The 5,000-nt window shown below is 56.7% G+C and overlaps 11 non-coding genes across 11 annotated transcripts; all 11 read right to left on the minus strand.

Annotated features, from left to right (window-relative positions):
- Positions 1 to 17: 17 nt before the first annotated feature.
- LOC125730017 (U5 spliceosomal RNA) lies at positions 18 to 131 on the minus strand. The gene has a single exon (XR_007390390.1). It is a non-coding gene; the product is annotated as a U5 spliceosomal RNA (small nuclear RNA).
- Positions 132 to 564: 433 nt separating this feature from the next.
- Positions 565 to 756, minus strand: LOC125730064 (U2 spliceosomal RNA). Its single transcript, XR_007390437.1, has one exon. It is a non-coding gene; the product is annotated as a U2 spliceosomal RNA (small nuclear RNA).
- Positions 757 to 956: 200 nt separating this feature from the next.
- On the minus strand, positions 957 to 1,070 carry LOC125730040 (U5 spliceosomal RNA). The gene has a single exon (XR_007390413.1). It is a non-coding gene; the product is annotated as a U5 spliceosomal RNA (small nuclear RNA).
- Positions 1,071 to 1,502: 432 nt separating this feature from the next.
- Positions 1,503 to 1,694, minus strand: LOC125730065 (U2 spliceosomal RNA). Its single transcript, XR_007390438.1, has one exon. It is a non-coding gene; the product is annotated as a U2 spliceosomal RNA (small nuclear RNA).
- Positions 1,695 to 1,893: 199 nt separating this feature from the next.
- On the minus strand, positions 1,894 to 2,007 carry LOC125730018 (U5 spliceosomal RNA). The gene has a single exon (XR_007390391.1). It is a non-coding gene; the product is annotated as a U5 spliceosomal RNA (small nuclear RNA).
- Positions 2,008 to 2,437: 430 nt separating this feature from the next.
- LOC125730067 (U2 spliceosomal RNA) lies at positions 2,438 to 2,629 on the minus strand. Its single transcript, XR_007390439.1, has one exon. It is a non-coding gene; the product is annotated as a U2 spliceosomal RNA (small nuclear RNA).
- A 199-nt stretch (positions 2,630 to 2,828) lies between these two features.
- LOC125730019 (U5 spliceosomal RNA) lies at positions 2,829 to 2,942 on the minus strand. The gene has a single exon (XR_007390392.1). It is a non-coding gene; the product is annotated as a U5 spliceosomal RNA (small nuclear RNA).
- Positions 2,943 to 3,373: 431 nt separating this feature from the next.
- On the minus strand, positions 3,374 to 3,565 carry LOC125730068 (U2 spliceosomal RNA). Its single transcript, XR_007390440.1, has one exon. It is a non-coding gene; the product is annotated as a U2 spliceosomal RNA (small nuclear RNA).
- Positions 3,566 to 3,766: 201 nt separating this feature from the next.
- LOC125730020 (U5 spliceosomal RNA) lies at positions 3,767 to 3,880 on the minus strand. Its single transcript, XR_007390393.1, has one exon. It is a non-coding gene; the product is annotated as a U5 spliceosomal RNA (small nuclear RNA).
- Positions 3,881 to 4,310: 430 nt separating this feature from the next.
- Positions 4,311 to 4,501, minus strand: LOC125730094 (U2 spliceosomal RNA). The gene has a single exon (XR_007390467.1). It is a non-coding gene; the product is annotated as a U2 spliceosomal RNA (small nuclear RNA).
- Positions 4,502 to 4,700: 199 nt separating this feature from the next.
- Positions 4,701 to 4,814, minus strand: LOC125730021 (U5 spliceosomal RNA). Its single transcript, XR_007390394.1, has one exon. It is a non-coding gene; the product is annotated as a U5 spliceosomal RNA (small nuclear RNA).
- Between the last annotated feature and the right edge of the window lie 186 nt (positions 4,815 to 5,000).

Genomic DNA, 5,000 nt, shown 5'->3' on the forward strand with positions numbered 1-5,000 from the left:
TGATACAGCGGCGGTGCAGCTCTGCTTGCGCAGAGCCTCCAAAAATACAGTGAACTCATCGCTATCCCTCTCCACGGAAATCTTTAGTAAAAGGCGAAAGATTTATACGGGATGAAGAGAGACCCGAGTCGATGCAGAGCCGTCGCTCAGCAGGTGGCCGCTAGCCGGGCCTCCGTGACGCCCACCGCTCGGGGTTGAATTCTCGGGGGCGTCGCAGCCACCGGCCTCGGGGCCCCGACTCCTCCCTGTCCTCCTGGCATCTGAAAGATCAGCAATCATGTAAACAGACATGAGAGAAAATTCAAAAGGCAAAGATGACGGCCTGCCTTACCTCAGCACAGCTGCCCAACCCTCAGAGAGCATATCATGACCGTGCTTTTTTTTTTTTATGATTTAAAAAAAAAAAAAAAAAAAAAAAAAAAAAGAAAAACGGAGGGAAGCGGGACCGGCGCACGGACAGAGTCGGTCCCTCACGACACCGGCTGATCGCCTGACAAGCGGCGCAGGCTCTCGCTCTGATAAGCGGAACACCGATCAGCTCTGTCTTTCAACAGCAGGGGGCAGTAGAGGTGCACCGTTCCCAGAAACACTGCAATACCGGGTCGATGCGTGGAGCGGACGGGGCAAGCCCCACTTCCGGCTCCCTGTTCCAAAAATCCGTTTAATATGTGGTCCCCTCCATGGGGGACGTATCAGATATTAAACTGATAAGAACAGATACTACACTTGATCTTAGCCAAAAGGCCGAGAAGCGATGCCCGCAGACTGCGCCCCGCCGGGCTCCGGCATGCGGGACGCCGACGGAGCCGGCGCGGCTGGGTCCTCGCCAGCCTCTCTGGGAGGTGGCGCCCGGCGAGACCACGCACGATCCCAGAGGATCCCAGAAACACGCCACTGGGCAGATAGAGCCGGCCGCTAAGCCGGGCACAGTCCTTACTTTGATACAGCGGCGGTGCAGCTCTGCTTGCGCAGAGCCTCCAAAAATACAGTGAAACTCATCGCTATCCTCTCCACGGAAATCTTTAGTAAAAGGCGAAAGATTTATACGGGATGAAGAGAGACCCGAGTCGATGCAGAGCCGTCGCTCAGCAGGTGGCCGCTAGCCGGGCCTCCGTGACGCCCCCGCTCGGGGTTGAATTCTCGGGGGCGTCGCAGCCACCGGCCTCGGGGCCCCCGACTCCTCCCTGTCCTCCTGGCATCTGAAAGATCAGCAATCATGTAAACAGACATGAGAGAAAATTCAAAAGGCAAAGATGACGGCCTGCCTTACCTCAGCACAGCTGCCCAACCCTCAGAGAGCATATCATGACCGTGCTTTTTTTTTTTATGATTTAAAAAAAAAAAAAAAAAAAAAAAAAAAAGAAAAACGGAGGGAAGCGGGACCGGCGCACGGACAGAGTCGGTCCCTCACGACACCCGGCTGATCGCCTGACAAGCGGCGCAGGCTCTCGGTCTGATAAGCGGAACAACGATCAGCTCTGTCTTTCAACAGCAGGGGGCAGTAGAGGTGCACCGTTCCCAGAAACACTGCAATACCGGGTCGATGCGTGGAGCGGACGGGGCAAGCCCCACTTCCGGCTCCCTGTTCCAAAAATCCGTTTAATATGTGGTCCCCTCCATGGGGGACGTATCAGATATTAAACTGATAAGAACAGATACTACACTTGATCTTAGCCAAAAGGCCGAGAAGCGATGCCCGCAGACTGCGCCCCGCCGGGCTCCGGCATGCGGGACGCCGACGGAGCCGGCGCGGCTGGGTCCTCGCCAGCCTCTCTGGGAGGTGGCGCCCGGCGAGACCACGCACGATCCCAGAGGATCCCAGAAACACGCCACTGGGCAGATAGAGCCGGCCGCTAAGCCGGGCACAGTCTTACTTTGATACAGCGGCGGTGCAGCTCTGCTTGCGCAGAGCCTCCAAAAATACAGTGAACTCATCGCTATCCCTCTCCACGGAAATCTTTAGTAAAAGGCGAAAGATTTATACGGGATGAAGAGAGACCCGAGTCGATGCAGAGCCGTCGCTCAGCAGGTGGCCGCTAGCCGGGCCTCCGTGACGCCCCCGCTCGGGGTTGAATTCTCGGGGGCGTCGCAGCCACCGGCCTCGGGGCCCCGACTCCTCCCTGTCCTCCTGGCATCTGAAAGATCAGCAATCATGTAAACAGACATGAGAGAAAATTCAAAAGGCAAAGATGACGGCCTGCCTTACCTCAGCACAGCTGCCCAACCCTCAGAGAGCATATCATGACCGTGCTTTTTTTTTTTATGATTTAAAAAAAAAAAAAAAAAAAAAAAAAAAAGAAAACGGAGGGAAGCGGGACCGGCGCACGGACAGAGTCGGTCCCCTCACGACACCCGGCTGATCGCCTGACAAGCGGCGCAGGCTCTCGCTCTGATAAGCGAACACCGATCAGCTCTGTCTTTCAACAGCAGGGGGCAGTAGAGGTGCACCGTTCCCAGAAACACTGCAATACCGGGTCGATGCGTGGAGCGGACGGGGCAAGCCCCACTTCCGGCTCCCTGTTCCAAAAATCCGTTTAATATGTGGTCCCCTCCATGGGGGACGTATCAGATATTAAACTGATAAGAACAGATACTACACTTGATCTTAGCCAAAAGGCCGAGAAGCGATGCCCGCAGACCTGCGCCCCGCCGGGCTCCGGCATGCGGGACGCCGACGGAGCCGGCGCGGCTGGGTCCTCGCCAGCCTCTCTGGGAGGTGGCGCCCGGCGAGACCACGCACGATCCCAGAGGATCCCAGAAACACGCCACTGGGCAGATAGAGCCGGCCGCTAAGCCGGGCACAGTCTTACTTGATACAGCGGCGGTGCAGCTCTGCTTGCGCAGAGCCTCCAAAAATACAGTGAACTCATCGCTATCCCTCTCCACGGAAATCTTTAGTAAAAGGCGAAAGATTTATACGGGATGAAGAGAGACCCGAGTCGATGCAGAGCCGTCGCTCAGCAGGTGGCCGCTAGCCGGGCCTCCGTGACGCCCCCGCTCGGGGTTGAATTCTCGGGGCGTCGCAGCCACCGGCCTCGGGGCCCCGACTCCTCCCTGTCCTCCTGGCATCTGAAAGATCAGCAATCATGTAAACAGACATGAGAGAAAATTCAAAAGGCAAAGATGACGGCCTGCCTTACCTCAGCACAGCTGCCCAACCCTCAGAGAGCATATCATGACCGTGCTTTTTTTTTTTTATGATTTAAAAAAAAAAAAGAAAAAAAAAAAAAAAAGAAAAACGGAGGGAAGCGGGACCGGCGCACGGACAGAGTCGGTCCCTCACGACACAGGCTGATCGCCTGACAAGCGGCGCAGGCTCTCGGTCTGATAAGCGGAACACCGATCAGCTCTGTCTTTCAACAGCAGGGGGCAGTAGAGGTGCACCGTTCCCAGAAACACTGCAATACCGGGTCGATGCGTGGAGCGGACGGGGCAAGCCCCACTTCCGGCTCCCTGTTCCAAAAATCCGTTTAATATGTGGTCCCCTCCATGGGGGACGTATCAGATATTAAACTGATAAGAACAGATACTACACTTGATCTTAGCCAAAAGGCCGAGAAGCGATGCCCGCAGACTGCGCCCCCGCCGGGCTCCGGCATGCGGGACGCCGACGGAAGCCGGCGCGGCTGGGTCCTCGCCAGCCTCTCTGGGAGGTGGCGCCCGGCGAGACCACGCACGATCCCAGAGGATCCCAGAAACACGCCACTGGGCAGATAGAGCCGGCCGCTAAGCCGGGCACAGTCTTACTTTGATACAGCGGCGGTGCAGCTCTGCTTGCGCAGAGCCTCCAAAAATACAGTGAACTCATCGCTATCCCTCTCCACGGAAATCTTTAGTAAAAGGCGAAAGATTTATACGGGATGAAGAGAGACCCGAGTCGATGCAGAGCCGTCGCTCAGCAGGTGGCCGCTAGCCGGGCCTCCGTGACGCCCCCGCTCGGGGTTGAATTCTCGGGGGCGTCGCAGCCACCGGCCTCGGGGCCCCGACTCCTCCCTGTCCTCCTGGCATCTGAAAGATCAGCAATCATGTAAACAGACATGAGAGAAAATTCAAAAGGCAAAGATGACGGCCTGCCTTACCTCAGCACAGCTGCCCAACCCTCAGAGAGCATTCATGACCGTGCTTTTTTTTTTTTATGATTTAAAAAAAAAAAAAAAAAAAAAAAAAAAAAGAAAAACGGAGGGAAGCGGGACCGGCGCACGGACAGAGTCGGTCCCTCACGACACCGGCTGATCGCCTGACAAGCGGCGCAGGCTCTCGCTCTGATAAGCGAACACCGATCAGCTCTGTCTTTCAACAGCAGGGGGCAGTAGAGGTGCACCGTTCCCAGAAACACTGCAATACCGGTCGATGCGTGGAGCGGACGGGGCAAGCCCCACTTCCGGCTCCCTGTTCCAAAAATCCGTTTAATATGTGGTTCCCCTCCATGGGGGACGTATCAGATATTAAACTGATAAGAACAGATACTACACTTGATCTTAGCCAAAGGCCGAGAAGCGATGCCCGCAGACTGCGCCCCGCCGGGCTCCGGCATGCGGGACGCCGACGGAGCCGGCGCGGCTGGGTCCTCGCCAGCCTCTCTGGGAGGTGGCGCCCGGCGAGACCACGCCACGATCCCAGAGGATCCCAGAAACACGCCACTGGCAGATAGAGCCGGCCGCTAAGCCGGGCACAGTCTTACTTTGATACAGCGGCGGTGCAGCTCTGCTTGCGCAGAGCCTCCAAAAATACAGTGAACTCATCGCTATCCCTCTCCACGGAAATCTTTAGTAAAAGGCGAAAGATTTATACGGGATGAAGAGAGACCCGAGTCGATGCAGAGCCGTCGCTCAGCAGGTGGCCGCTAGCCGGGCCTCCGTGACGCCCCCGCTCGGGGTTGAATTCTCGGGGGCGTCGCAGCCACCGGCCTCGGGGCCCCGACTCCTCCCTGTCCTCCTGGCATCTGAAAGATCAGCAATCATGTAAACAGACATGAGAGAAAATTCAAAAGGCAAAGATGA

This window comes from Brienomyrus brachyistius, unplaced genomic scaffold (assembly GCF_023856365.1).
Source record: "Brienomyrus brachyistius isolate T26 unplaced genomic scaffold, BBRACH_0.4 scaffold997, whole genome shotgun sequence".
Taxonomy (NCBI): domain Eukaryota; kingdom Metazoa; phylum Chordata; class Actinopteri; order Osteoglossiformes; family Mormyridae; genus Brienomyrus; species Brienomyrus brachyistius.